Genomic DNA, 16,322 nt, shown 5'->3' with positions numbered 1-16,322 from the left:
GACATAAACAAGACATAATCAAGACATAAACAAGACATAATCAAGACATAAACAAGACATAAACAAGACATAAACAAGACATACACAAGACATAAACAAGACATAAACAAGACATAAACAAGACATAATCAAGACATAAACAAGACATAAACAAGACATAAACAAGACATAATCAAGACATAAACAAGACATAAACAAGACATAAACAAGACATAATCAAGACATAAACAAGACATAAACAAGACACGGTGAAGACAATTCTGTTTTTTTTTTAAATGAAGCATGGATGATGACATATCGTACTGCTAATATCACAACAAATGAAGCATGGATGATGACATATCGTACTGCTAATATAACAACAAATGAAGCATGGATGATGACATATCGTACTGCTAATATCACAACAAATGAAGCATGGATGATGACATATCGTACTGCTAATATCACAACAAATGAAGCATGGATGATGACATATCGTACTGCTAATATCACAACAAATGAAGCATGGATGATGACATATCGTACTCGTTAACCGGTGATAGCCAACACCTGCATAGCTGATGTTTTGGCGATGTCGGAGGTGTAACTGCATTGGGAGCAGTCAAAGTGGTGACACTGCCATAACAACCGCGATGTGGGTGTCAGCTAGCGCAGAGTTTATAGAATCTAGCCCAAGGACTCTTTAGAATATGTAAAAAAAAAAAAATAGTGACATTTAACCACTTAAGTTACAGTGCATTTGGAATGTATTTAGACTCCATGACTTTTTCCACATTTTGTTAAATTACAGCCTTATTCTATTATGGATTAAAAAGTTCATCAATCAATACAGTAGCCCATAGTGACATCACAGTAGCCCATAATGACATCACAATAATGACATCACAATAACCCATAATGACATCACAATAACCCACAATGACATCACAATAATGACACCACAATAACCCATAATGACATCACAATAATGACATCACAATAACCCATAATGACAAAGCAAAAATATGTTGTTAGAAATTTTTGCAAATGTTAAAAATAATCATATTAAATATGACATAATTAAAATAATTAAATAATTAAATATACATAAGTATTCAGTTTGTTCTTAACTGACTTGCTAGTTAAATAAAGGTAACAAATATATATATATATATATATATATATATATATATATATATATATATATATATATATATATATATATATATATATATGATGTTTTCATTGTCCTGTCACCCTGTTTATAGAGGTTAACATATAGGTTAACATATAGGTCACAGCCTATATATATATGCTGCCTTATAGCGTTTGGTGTATTTATGGATTATTCCCGGGTATAAACCCATGTCAAGTCAGACTTCCCCTACTGATCCCTACATGTTCCTGTCATAGGTCGACTTTGACGAACAGGCACGTCAGTTGTTTCGCTCTAGTCTCTAGGTCCCCCCCGGTAGCATTTCTAATATACTCTAATATACATGTTCCTGTCATAGGTCGACTTTGACGAACAGGCACGTCAGTTGTTTCGCTCTAGTCTCTAGGTCCCCCCCCGTAGCATTTCTAATATACTCTAATATACAGTTTGGTGACTGTATCAGCGCCAAAGAAAAAGGGTTAAATGAATGCACCCCCCCTTCTCTCTCTCAGATATAGGACAGACACTTCAGAACAAACTGACTTTTTATTTATTTTTTGGATCTATCTGTTGTTCCATATTCAAACACGTTTTTTTCCATTAAGGTATATTCTAGTGTCTGGGTTAAGGGATATGTTAGGGTCTGGGTTAAGGGATATGTTAGGGTCTAGGTTAAGGGATATGCTAGTGTCTGGGTTAAGGGATATGTTAGGGTCTGGGTTAAGGGATATGTTAGGGTCTGGGTTAAGGGATATGCTAGTGTCTGGGTTAAGGGATAGGTTAGGGTCTGGGTTAAGGGATAGGTTAGGGTCTGGGTTAAGGGATATGTTAGGGTCTAGGTTAAGGGATAGTTTAGGGTCTGGGTTAAGGGATAGGTTAGGGTCTGGGTTAAGGGATATGTTAGGGTCTGGGTTAAGGGATAGGTTATGGTCTGGGTTAAGGGATAGGTTAGGGTCTGGGTTAAGGGATATGTTAGGGTCTGGGTTAAGGGATAGGTTAGGGTCTGGGTTAAGGGATATGTTAGGGTCTGGGTTAAGGGATAGGTTATGGTCTGGGTTAAGGGATAGGTTCGGGTCTGGGTTAAGGGTTAAGGGTTAGGTTAGGGTCTGGGTTAATTTATAGGTTAGGGTCTGGGTTAAAGGTTAGGGTCTGGGTTAAAGGTTAGGGTCTGGGTTAATGGATATGCTAGAGTCTGGGTTAAGGGATATGCTAGGGTTTGAGTTCAGGCTGGTCCTGTGTAGCCCAGCTGGTAGTGTTGCGCTTGCAACACCATGGTTGTAGGTTCGATTCCCACGGTTGGGAAAAGGAGAAAAGTATGAAAATGTATGCATGCACTCACTATTGTAAATTGCTATGGATAAGAGCGTCTGGTAAAATACTAAAATGTAAATGGAAGGGTTAAGGGATATGAAGATACATAATATTTCTGACAAACTGGACTGGTACAGAGTGATGAAGGCAGCTCTGAGGGAATATGTCTGACTCGCTGGATAACAGAGTGATGAAGGCAGCTATGAAGGAATATTACTGGATAACTGTTCTGATTAATAGGCCACCTTAGCAGCAGAGCCCAGACATATGCTGTGACAGACGCTCCACTGGTGGGGACAACGAGGGGAGGGGAGACTCGTAAAAATGCCTTATGTTTGTCCTTCATCCATTCCTTCACTCCCTCCTCCATCATCCACCCAGAGGTTGGGACTAAAACACCGACCGAGGATAAGATAGACTGAAGGCCTCGCTAGAGACGGACAGGAGGGCTACAGTTACACTAACAGTTTGATTAGCCAACAGTTAGCTTAGCTTAGCTTCCAGGAGAGCGTTTAGCCAACTGACTGACTGACTGAGCATTAGATAGACTGAAGGCTTCGCTAGAGACGGACAGGAGGGCTACAGTTACACTAACAGTTTGATTAGCCAACAGTTAGCTTAGCTTAGCTTCCAGGAGAGTGTTTAGCCAACAATTAGCTTAGCTTAGCTTAGCCTCCAGCTTGACTGACTGACTGAGCATTAGATAGACTGAATGCCTGGCGACAGATTTGAGCTTTAGCCAACATAGTTACCTTAGTTTACAAGAGAGCTAAATACATACTTTAGCTTAGCCATGGTAGCCAAAGGTTAGGACTAACTGAACATTAGATAGCCAACAGTTAGTTTAGCTAACATTTAGCCACCAATTAGCTTAGCTAATATTTAACCAATAGTTATCTTCGCTAACATTTAGCCAACAGCTTCTTAGCTAACATTTTGTCAAAAGTTTCTTAGCTAAAAGTTTGCCAACAGTTTGCTTAGCTTAGCTTCCAGGAGAGTGTTTAGCCAACAGTTAGCTTAGCTTAGCTTCCAGGGACCACTAACACCAACACAACAGGTGGCGCTCCATTTCATGGTCATTCAAGACAGATAGAAAATTGTCGTGTGTGAGCACATCACATTATGAATTATAATACTTTTACAATTTAATTAAATAAACCCAACAGTCAAAATATATCAGAAATGCAAAGCGTTTATCACTGACTAACAGCGACAAGAAACAGTATGTGAACCCCATGGAATGACCTGGATTTCTGCATCAATTGGTCATCAAATGTGATCTGATCTTCATCTAAGTCACAACAATAGACACATTTAGTCAGTGTGCTTAAACTAACAAACACACAAATTATTGTATTTTTTTTGTTTATATTGAATACATAATTTAAACATTCACAGTGTAGTTTGGAGAAAAATATGTGAACCCCCCCCCAAGGCTGATGACTTCTCCAAAAGCTAATTGAAGTCAGGAGTCCTCTAACCTGGAGTCCAATCAGTGAGAGGAGATTGGAGATGTTGGTTAGATTTGCTTTGCCCTATAAAAAACACTGACAAAATGTGAGTTTGCTATTCACAAGAAGCATTGCCTGATGTGCACCACGCCTCAAACAAAAGAGATCTCAGAAAGACCTAAGATTAAGGATTGTTGACTTGCTTAAAGCTGGAAAGGGTTACAAAAGTATCTATAAAAGCCTTGATGTTCATCAGTCCTTGGTAAGACAAGATGTCTATAAATGGAGAATAAATGGCCGTCCTGCAAAGATGACTGCAAGAGCACAGCGCAGAATGCTCAATGAGGTTAAGAAAGATTTGTGTCAGACTTACAGACATCTCTGGAACATGCTAACATCTCTGTTGACGAGTCTACGATACATAAAACACGAAACAAGAATGGTGTTCATGGGAGGACACCAAGGAATAAGCCACCGCTGTCAAAAAAAAACAACATTACTGCACGTCTGAAGTTTGCAAAAGAGCACCTGGATGTTCCACAGCGCTACTGGCAGAATATTCTGTGGACAGCTGAAACTACAGTTGAGTTGTTTGGAAGGAACACACAACACTGTGTGGAAGGAAAATAGGCACAGCACAACAGTATCAAAACCTCATCCCAACTGTAAAGTCTGGTGGAGGGAGCATCATGGTTTGGGGCTGTTTTGTTACCTCAGGGCCTGGACAGCTTGCTGTCATCGACAGAAAAATGAATTCCCAAGTTTATCAAGACATTTTGCTAGGATAATGTTAGGCTATCTGTCCACCAATTGAAGCTCAACAGAAGTTGGGTGATGTAACAGGGCAACGACCCAAAACACAGAAGTAAATCAACAACAGAATGGCTTCAACAGAAGAAAATATGCCTTCTGGAGTGGCACAGTCAGAGTCCTGACCTCAACCAGATTGAGATGCTGTGGCATGACCTCAAGAGAGTGAATCACACCAGACATCCCAAGAATATTGCTGAACTGAAACAGTTTTGTAAAAGAGGAATGGTTCAAAATTCCTCCTGACCGTTGTGAAGAAAGCATTTAGGTTGAGGTCATTGCTGCCAAAGGAGGGTCAACCAATTATTAAAGTCACATACTTTTCTCCATACTTTTTAAAACTTTTTAAATAATTATGTTATCGATTGTTTCGCCCTTCTGTCGGGGCTGGCTAGCTAGTGTCGGGTAACTTTTGCAAATGGGTGGAATGTTTATACATTAGCATAGCGATTTAGCCATGAGGTAGTTGTCAGTAGCTAGGTTTCTATCCAATATTTACACACACACATATATATATATATATATATAGGGTGACCGACTCTCTTTTAATTTTACAGCTTCCTTACAAATGAAAAAAAAGTATTTTAATTAAAAAACATTAAAAAACATTAAAAAATCTTCATAAAGTTTCCAGTGGGGTGTTTCCACCAAACGGACTTGTTTCAGATCCAAAATCAGTGCGTGACGATGTAGTCCACACTAAATGTGATGACGTAGTCCACACTAAATGTGATGACGTAGTCCACACTAAATGTGATGACGTAGTCCACACTAAATGTGATGACGTAGTGCACACTACATGTGATGACGTAGTCCACACTAAATGTGATGACGTAGTGCACACTAAATGTGATGACGTAGTGCACACTAAATGTGATGACGTAGTGCACACTAAATGTGATGACGTAGTGCACACTAAATGTGATGACGTAGTCCACACTAAATGTGATGACGTAGTGCACACTAAATGTGATGACGTAGTGCACACTAAATGTGATGACGTAGTGCACACTAAATGTGATGACGTAGTCCACACTAAATGTGATGACGTAGTGCACACTAAATGTGATGACGTAGTGCACACTAAATGTGATGACGTAGTGCACACTAAATGTGATGACGTAGTGCACACTAAATGTGATGACGTAGTCCACACTAAATGTGATGACGTAGTGCACACTAAATGTGACTACGTAGTCCACACTAAATGTGATGACGTAGTCCACACTAAATGTGATGACGTAGTGCACACTAAATGTGATGACGTAGTGCACACTAAATGTGATGACGTAGTGCACACTAAATGTGATGACGTAGTCCACACTAAATGTGATGACGTAGTGCACACTAAATGTGATGACGTAGTGCACACTAAATGTGATGACGTAGTCCACACTAAATGTGATGACGTAGTGCACACTAAATGTGATGACGTAGTGCACACTAAATGTGATGACGTAGTGCACACTAAATGTGATGACGTAGTGCACACTAAATGTGATGACGTAGTGCACACTAAATGTGATGACGTAGTCCACACTAAATGTGATGACGTAGTGCACACTAAATGTGATGACGTAGTGCACACTAAATGTGATGATGTAGTCCACACTAAATGTATTGACGTAGTACACACTAAATGTGATGACGTAGTGCACAATAAATGTGATGACTTAGTGCACACTAAATGTGATGACGTAGTGCACACTAAATGTGATGATGTAGTCCACACTAAATGTGATGACGTAGTGCACACTAAATGTGATGACGTAGTGCACACTAAATGTGATGACGTAGTACACACTAAATGTGATGACGTAGTGCACAATAAATGTGATGACTTAGTGCACACTAAATGTGATGACGTAGTGCACACTAAATGTGATGATGTAGTCCACACTAAATGTGATGACGTAGTGCACACTAAATGTGATGACGTAGTGCACACTAAATGTGATGACGTAGTGCACACTAAATGCGCTTTTATTGTTTTTTTCCAGAAGAGACATTACAGGCTCTCTGACAGAAGACGATTCATCCTCCCACAGCCAGGGGAAGTACTGTAGGGTGGTGGAAAATCTGAATAAGAAAAACATTTATTAATAGAAATGTATTATTGAGGATTATTTAGTGGATTATTTTATTATTTGTAGTGGGCCTTTAATAGTCCAGTATTAGCGGAGCGATATAGCCGTCTGCAGGCAAAAATATTTGTCCAGCCAACCCACCCGCCCCGTCGGCAAAATAATATTGCAGCACCCCAACCCCCAAACTACTTCCTGTTTCTGTGCATCCTCTCCCCATGGCAGGTATCAGACCAAAACTAGTTCCTGTGGCTATGCATCCTCTCCCCATGGAAGGTATCAGACCAAAACTACTTCCTGTGGCTATGCATCCTCTCTCCCTGGCAGGTATCAGACCAAAACTACTTCCTGTGGCTATGCATCCTCTCTCCCTGGCAGGTATCAGACCAAAACTACTTCCTGTGGCTATGCATCCTCCCCCCTGGCAGGTATCAGACCAAAACTACTTCCTGTGGCTATGCATCCTCTCTCCCTGGCAGGTATCAGACCAAAACTACTTCCTGTGGCTATGCATCCTCTCTCCCTGGCAGGTATCAGACCAAAACTACTTCCTGTGGCTATGCATCCTCTCTCCCTGGTAGGTATCAGACCAAAACTACTTCCTGTGGCTATGCATCCTCTCTCCCTGGCAGGTATCAGACCAAAACTACTTCCTGTGGCTATGCATCCTCTCTCCCAGGCAGGTATCAGACCAAAACTAGTTCCTGTGGCTATGCATCCTCTCCCCATGGAAGGTATCAGACCAAAACTACTTCCTGTGGCTATGCATCCTCTCTCCCTGGCAGGTATCAGACCAAAACTACTTCCTGTGGCTATGCATCCTCTCCCCATGGCAGGTATCAGACCAAAACTACTTCCTGTGGCTATGCATCCTCTCTCCCTGGCAGGTATCAGACCAAAACTACTTCCTGTGGCTATGCATCCTCTCCCCATGGCAGGTATCAGACCAAAACTACTTCCTGTGGCTATGCATCCTCTCTCCCTGGCAGGTATCAGACCAAAACTACTTCCTGTGGCTATGCATCCTCTCTCCCTGGCAGGTATCAGACCAAAACTACTTCCTGTGGCTATGCATCCTCTCCCCATGGCAGGTATCAGACCAAAACTACTTCCTGTGGCTATGCATCCTCTCTCCCTGGCAGGTATCAGACCAAAACTACTTCCTGTGGCTATGCATCCTATGTCATGGAAAGAGCAGGTCAGTCTATGTCATGGAAAGAGCAGGTCAGTCTATGTAATGGAAAGAGCAGGTCAGTCTATGTCATGGAACGAGTCTGTTCCTAATGTTTTGTACACTCAGTTTATTTTGACATGTATTCATATTATGAACAGCAACATGTTATTGGGGCGGCAGGGTAGCCTCGTGGTTAGAGTGTAGAGGCGGCAGGTAGCCTAGTGGTTAGAGTGTAGAGGCGGTAGGTAGCCTAGTGGTTAGAGTGTAGAGGCGGCAGGGTAGCCTCGTGGTTAGAGTGTAGAGGCGGCAGGTAGCCTAGTGGTTAGAGTGTAGAGGTGGCAGGGTAGCCTCGTGGTTGGAGTGTAGGGGCGGCAGGGTAGCCTCGTGGTTAGAGTGTAGAGGAGGCAGGGTAGCCTCATGGTTGGAGTGTAGAGGCGGCAGGTAGCCTAGTGGTTAGAGTGTAGAGGCGGCAGGGTAGCCTCGTGGTTGGAGTGTAGGGGCGGCAGGGTAGCCTCGTGGTTAGAGTGTAGAGGAGGCAGGGTAGCCTCATGGTTGGAGTGTAGAGGCGGCAGGTAGCCTAGTGGTTAGAGTGTAGAGGTGGCAGGGTAGCCTAGTGGTTAGAGTGTAGAGGCGCCAGGGTAGCCTAGTAGTTAGAGTGTAGAGGCGGCAGGTAGCCTAGTGGTTAGAGTGTAGAGGCGGCAGGGTAGCCTAGTGGTTAGAGTGTAGAGGCGGCAGGGTAGCCTCGTAATTAGAGTGTAGAGGCGGCAGGTAGCCTAGTGGTTAGAGTGTAGAGGCGGCAGGGTAGCCTAGTGGTTAGAGTGTAGAGGCGGCAGGGTAGCCTAGTGGTTAGAGTGTAGAGGCGGCAGGGTAGCCTAGTGGTTAGAGTGTAGAGGCGGCAAGTAGCCTCGTGGTTAGAGTGTAGAGGCGGCAGGGTAGCCTAGTAGTTAGAGTGTAGAGGCGGCAGGTAGCCTAGTGGTTAGAGTGTAGAGGCGGCAGGGTAGCCTAGTGGTTAGAGTGTTGGACTAGTAACCAGAAGGTTGCAAGTTCACAGCACCGAGCTGACAAGGTACAAATCTGTACCAAATCAGTTAACCCACTGTTCCTAGGCCATCATTGAAAATAAGAATTTGTTCTTAAACTGACTTGCCTAGTTAAATAAAGGTAAAATAAATAAGAAATTGACACGGTAAGCAAGCTCCAGTAAATTAACATCTAAAGTTAATTATTACCAGTTTCTAGCATAAACATTAAAACCAGGTCTGCAGATACAAAGATGCTAACCTGCTCTGTATATATATATATGCCATTTATATATATATGCCATTTAGCAGACGCTTTTATCCAAAGCGACTTACAGTCATGTGTGCATACATTCTACGTATGGGTGGTCCCGGGAATCGAACCCACTACCCTGGCGTTACAAGCGCCATGCTCTACCAACTGAGCTACAGAAGGACCGCTCTGTGTAGGTGTCCTAGAAGTATAGCTATTAGTAGGCTACAATCCTCAAAGGTATTTCCAGATGAAGCAAACAAATCTCCCACTGACAATGCTAGCTGGGCTACCAAGTTAGGATCATTCTATTAGCTTCGCTAAAATAGCATTAATGGAACTAAGCAATGAGAATTGAATGGAGTGGAGTGGAGAACGTGTCCAATGGTAGTATATGAGCCTGGTGTCCTACGTCTGTTTGCGCTGTCTTTCCAACTCCATTGATGTGACTGGAAGAAGAGGCAGCACAAGAGAGCAACGAACAGATGTGGGACTCAGGCTAGTCGTGTACAATGTCGATGTGTTTCATGTGTTGACCTACTTACGGGAACAGATCACCACGCTGTGATGTAATGCTGCATCCCAAAAGGCATCCTGTTCCCTTTGTAGTGTAGCAGTGCTCTATTGGCTTGGTCAAAAGTAGTGCACTAAATATAGAATAGGGTGCAATTTGGGATGTATTCCCTTGTCATGCTGGGATCTGGGTCTGCTGTAGAACGAACCAACGAGCCAGAGTAATGCCCCAGTCTAGAGTAATGCCCCAGTCTAGAGTAATGCCCCAGTCCAGAGTAATGCCCCAGTCCATAGTAATGTCCCAGTCCAGAGTAATGCCCCAGTCCAGAGTAATGCCCCAGTCCAGAGTAATGCCCCAGTCCATATTAATGCCCCAGTCCAGAGTAATGCCCCAGTCCAGAGTAATGCCCCAGTCCATATTAATGCCCCAGTCCAGTGAAATGCCCCAGTCCAGAGTAATGCCCCAGTCCAGAGTAATGCCCCAGTCCAGAGTAATGCCCCAGTCCATATTAATGCCCCAGTCCAGAGTAATGCCCCAGTCCAGAGTAATGCCCCAGTCCATATTAATGCCCCAGTCCAGTGTAATGCCCCAGTCCAGAGTAATGCCCCAGTCCATATTAATGCCCCAGTCCATATTAATGCCCCAGTCCAGAGTAATGCCCCAGTCCAGAGTAATGCCCCAGTCCAGAGTAATGCCCCAGTCCAGAGTAATGCCCCAGTCCAGAGTAATGCCCCAGTCCAGAGTAATGCCCCAGTCCATATTAATGCCCCAGTCCAGAGTAATGCCCCAGTCCAGAGTAATGCCCCAGTCCATATTAATGCCCCAGTCCATATTAATGCCCCAGTCCAAGGTAGATGGAGCCCCAGTCCAGAGTAATGCCCCAGTCCAGAGTAATGCCCCAGTCCAGAGTAATGCCCCAGTCCAGAGTAATGCCTCAGTCCAGAGTAATGCCCCAGTCCAAGGTAGATGGAGCCCCAGTCCAGAGTAATGCCCCAGTCCAGAGTAATGCCCCAGTCCAGAGTAATGCTCCAGTCCAAGGTAGATGGAGCCCCAGTCTAGAGTAATGCCCCAGTCCAGAGTAATGCCCCAGTCCAGAGTAATGCCCCAGTCCAAGGTAGATGGAGCCCCAGTCCAGAGTAATGCCCCAGTCCAGTGAAATGCCCCAGTCCAGAGTAATGCCCCAGTCCATATTAATGTCCCAGTCCAGAGTAATGCCCCAGTCCAGAGTAATGCCCCAGTCCATATTAATGCCCCAGTCCAGTGGAATGCCCCAGTCCAGAGTAATGCCCCAGTCCATATTAATGCCCCAGTCCAGTGAAATGCCCCAGTCCAGAGTAATGCCCCAGTCCAGATTAATGCCCCAGTCCAGAGTAATGCCCCAGTCCATATTAATGCCCCAGTCCAGATTAATGCCCCAGTCCAGAGTAATGCCCCAGTCCAGAGTAATGCCCCAGTCCATATTAATGCCCCAGTCCAGTGGAATGCCCCAGTCCAGAGTAATGCCCCAGTCCATATTAATGCCCCAGTCCAGAGTAATGCCCCAGTCCAGTGTAATGCCCCAGTCCAGAGTAATGCCCCAGTCCAGAGTAATGCCCCAGTCCAGAGTAATGCCCCAGTCCAGAGTAATGCCCCAGTCCAGAGTAATGCCCCAGTCCATATTAATGCCCCAGTCCAGAGTAATGCCCCAGTCCAGAGTAATGCCCCAGTCCATATTAATGCCCCAGTCCATATTAATGCCCCAGTCCAAGGTAGATGGAGCCCCAGTCCAGAGTAATGCCCCAGTCCAGAGTAATGCCCCAGTCCAGAGTAATGCCCCAGTCCAGAGTAATGCCCCAGTCCAGAGTAATGCCCCAGTCCAAGGTAGATGGAGCCCCAGTCCAGAGTAATGCCCCAGTCCAGAGTAATGCCCCAGTCCAGAGTAATGCCCCAGTCCAAGGTAGATGGAGCCCCAGTCCAGAGTAATGCCCCAGTCCAGAGTAATGCCCCAGTCCAGAGTAATGCCCCAGTCCAAGGTAGATGGAGCCCCAGTCCAGAGTAATGCCCCAGTCCAGAGTAATGCCCCAGTCCAGAGTAATGCCCCAGTCCAGAGTAATGCCCCAGTCCATAGTAATGCCCCAGTCCAAGGTTGATGGAGCCCCAGTCCAGAGTAATGCCCCAGTCCAGAGTAATGCCCCAGTCCAAGGTAGATGGAGCCCCAGTCCAGAGTAATGCCCCAGTCCAGAGTAATGCCCCAGTCCAAGGTAGATGGAGCCCCAGTCCAGAGTAATGCCCCAGTCCAGAGTAATGCCCCAGTCCAGAGTAATGCTCCAGTCCAAGGTAGATGGAGCCCCAGTCCAGAGTAATGCCCCAGTCCAGAGTAATGCCCCAGTCCAGAGTAATGCCCCAGTCCAGAGTAATGCCCCAGTCCAAGGTAGATGGAGCCCCAGTCCAGAGTAATGCCCCAGTCCAGAGTAATGCCCCAGTCCAGAGTAATGCCCCAGTCCAGAGTAATGCCCCAGTCCAAGGTAGATGGAGCCCCAGTCCATATTAATGCCCCAGTCCAGAGTAATGCCCCAGTCCAGATTAATGCCCCAGTCCAGTGTAATGCCCCAGTCCAGAGTAATGCCCCAGTCCAGAGTAATGCCCCAGTCCAGAGTAATGCCCCAGTCCAGAGTAATGCCCCAGTCCAAGGTAGATGGAGCCCCAGTCCATATTAATGCCCCAGTCCAGAGTAATGCCCCAGTCCAGAGTAATGCCCCAGTCCAGAGTAATGCCCCAGTCCAAGGTAGATGGAACCCCAGTCCATATTAATGCCCCAGTCCAGAGTAATGCCCCAGTCCAGAGTAATGCCCCAGTCCAAGGTAGATGGAGCCCCAGTCCATATTAATGCCCCAGTCCAGAGTAATGCCCCAGTCCAGAGTAATGCCCCAGTCCATAGTAATGCCCCAGTCCATATTAATGCCCCAGTCCAGAGTAATGCCCCAGTCCATATTAATGCCCCAGTCCATATTAATGCCCCAGTCCAGAGTAATGCCCCAGTCCATATTAATGCCCCAGTCCAGAGTAATGCCCCAGTCCAGAGTAATGCCCCAGTCCAGAGTAATGCCCCAGTCCAGAGTAATGCCCCAGTCCAAGGTAGATGGAGCCCCAGTCCATATTAATGCCCCAGTCCAGAGTAATGCCCCAGTCCAGAGTAATGCCCCAGTCCATATTAATGCCCCAGTCCAGAGTAATGCCCCAGTCCAGAGTAATGCCCCAGTCCAGAGTAATGCCCCAGTCCAAGGTAGATGGAGCCCCAGTCCATATTAATGCCCCAGTCCATATTAATGCCCCAGTCCAGAGTAATGCCCCAGTCCAGAGTAATGCCCCAGTCCAGAGTAATGCCCCAGTCCAGAGTAATGCCCCAGTCCAGAGTAATGCCCCAGTCCAGAGTAATGCCCCAGTCCATATTAATGCCCCAGTCCAGGAATGCCCCAGTCCAAGGTAGATGGAGCCCCAGTCCAGAGTAATGCCCCAGTCCAGTGTAATGCCCCAGTCCAGTGTAATGCCCCAGTCCAGTGTAATGCCCCAGTCCAGAGTAATGCCCCAGTCCAGAGTAATGCCCTAGTCCATATTAATGCCCCAGTCCAGATTAATGCCCCAGTCCAGAGTAATGCCCCAGTCCAGAGTAATGCCCCAGTCCAGAGTAATGCCCCAGTCCAAGGTAGATGGAGCCCCAGTCCAGAGTCAAAGTCATGCAGCCATGAACATGAACCTTGACCTATTGATTTGGATCATGCAGCGTGGCTGATAGACTTTGGCCTGATGGGGCCAGACAATATCAACCACATCACTGGGAGATTATAGAGAACCAGTACAAAACACTTGTGAAAGAGATATTCAGACCTCAATAAGACTTCCTGCTTTCAAAAAAACAAATTCAACCAAACGACCAGTAACGTTTTCTTCCGGGCACCATGACTACAGAAGACTTCAGAGACCTTTCTGTTTCACCCCTGAACATTATAAAGACAGAGCACACAAGATAACAAGCTCAACCACCTAAAGAGAATTCATGAATCTTTAGGCCTTGGAATGTAAATGTAAAAATATCTACATTATAATTGTTTCATCTGTACAAGCTGAGGATAGAGCAAACTCTTGTTTTATGTTCCAGCAGGCAACTTGGAACAGCAAACCAAACTATTTGGATCTATTGTTGACCCTGCTGGCTTGTGTGTACGGAAGTAGCGCTCAGTCTGCCAACATTAAATTAGCCGAAACCGTAATTTCCAACAGTGACATTTTTTGTGTGGCTCATAATGTCAGGCCAGTCGCTGTAGCCTCAAAGAGCAGCTTTCTCTCTCTCTCTCTCTCTCTCTCTCTCTCTCTCTCTCTCTCTCTCTCTCTCTAAAAGCCTAATAGTGGCAGCTAGTCAGAGATGGAGTACTTCTGTGGCTGGTGTACAGTGGGTGGTCTTCTCGTTAAAACCAGCCACTCATGGAGAGAAGGGACCCACAAGGCCACCCGGTGGCCTGATCAATGAGAGCCCTGGGTGGGCTAGGACTCCTGCTGGTCTCGGCCCCTGTCTGGATGTCTGGATCTTGCTGGGCTGGGACCTATAAGCATTAACTTGGCCCGGAAACACACTGACAGTTCATTTCTCACACACACACACGCACACACACACACACACACACACACACGCACACGCACACGCACACGCACACACAGAGAGAGAGAGAGAGAGAGAGAAACTGTCCGGACAGAGAGACTAAACACCCTGGGGTTAGAGTAGCCCCAGATCACACTCCCACTCAGGCAAACACACACACACACAGAGAGAGAGAGAGAGAGAGAGAGAGAGAGAGAGAGAGAGAGAGAGAGAGAGAGAGAGAGAGAGAGAGAAACTGTCTGGACAGAGACACTAAACACCCTGGGGTTAGAGTAGCCCCAGATCACACTCCCACTCAGGCAAACACACACACAAACGCACGCACGTGTGGACACATACTCACGCGCACGACACACACACAGGCCTATTAAGCGTGACAACTCTGCCCCCTTTTGGAAAGGGCTTTCACATTTAATTTAGCTGAATAGTGGAGCTACACCTCAATTAGATGCAGATTTGAACCACAGAGCTAGTTACAATCTAATGTTTACCTCAGTAGATTATGGAGAAATTAAAGACAATCTTATGTTTACTGCAGTAGATTATGGAGAAATGAAAGACAATCTAATGTTTACCTCAGTAGATTATGGAGAAATTAAAGACAATCTTATGTTTACTGCAGTAGATTATGGAGAAATGAAAGACAATCTAATGTTTACTTCAGTAGATTATGGAGAAATTAAAGACAACCTTATGTTTACTGCAGTAGATTATGGAGAAGCCAGATTGTCAGATTGTGAAGCGTGATTCATCACTCTAGATAAACTGCTCCAATGGCGGCGAGCTTCACCACTCAAACTGACTCTTGGCGTTGCTCATGGTGATCTTATGCTTGTGTGCGGCTGCTCTGCCATGGAAACACATTTCATGAAACTCCCGACAAACAGTTCTTGTGCTTCTTCGATTGGTGGGAGTTACGCCTGAATAAAAACAATGAAACTGCTCTGCAATTGTCGTTTGTCGCGGGATGAACTGATTGGCCCTTTGCCACTTGCATGTTACGTTGTTATAGGTTACTGGAGAAAATGTAATTACGTCACAAGAAAACAAACACCCTCAATTCGATGCACTAAATACACTAAATACTCAAAAGTATGTGGACACCCCTTCAAGTGAGTGGATTCCGCTATTTCAGCCACACCCGTTGCTGACAGGTGTATAACATTAAGTACACGGCCATGCAATCTCCATAGACAAACATTTGCAGTAGAACAGTCCTTACTGAAGAGCTCAGTGACTTTTCAACTTTACCAACATGTCAGTTTGTCAAATTTCTGCCCTGCTAGAGCTGCCCCCCCCCCGGTCAACTGTAAGTGCTGTTATTGTGACGACGGAAACGTCTAGGAAGGAGAGCAACAACGGCTCGGCCGCGAAGTGGTAGGCCACAAAGCTCACGGAACGGTATCGCCTTTATACCCATTGGCTGAGTCGCGTTAGTAATAATCCCTCGTTTACCAATTGGAACACTGGAATGTGAGATGTCAAATCTACACCTCTAACAGGATAATGGAAAACCTAAACCTAAATCTCATTCTGAACTTCCAACACGAGTGGGATGGATCTGGCTTCTTGATCACACGATCAGCTTCCACCGAAGGTGTCAGTGAACTATAAGAGAATGACGCTGGAGAGGCGAAGCAGGTACGGCGAGTCAAACATTTAATAAAGAACTAGACAGGAACAGCGTCGGCACACGAGTAATACAGACAAAAATAATGAATGCAGCATCAGCAGGGAACAGAGCAGGGAACCTGACTTATATAGGTTGAGGTAATAAACAGGTGATGAGTGAGTCCAGGTGAATCCAATATCGTTGATGTGCGTGACGAGGGAAGGAAGGTGTGCGTAATTGATGATGGCAGGGGTGCGTAATGCAGGGCAGCCTGGCGCCCTCGAGCACCAGAGGGGAAGAGCGGGAGCAGACGTGAAAACCTA

This window comes from Oncorhynchus keta, chromosome 12 (assembly GCF_023373465.1).
Source record: "Oncorhynchus keta strain PuntledgeMale-10-30-2019 chromosome 12, Oket_V2, whole genome shotgun sequence".
Lineage (NCBI taxonomy): Eukaryota > Metazoa > Chordata > Actinopteri > Salmoniformes > Salmonidae > Oncorhynchus > Oncorhynchus keta.
Note: the sequence above shows the minus strand (reverse complement) of the source record.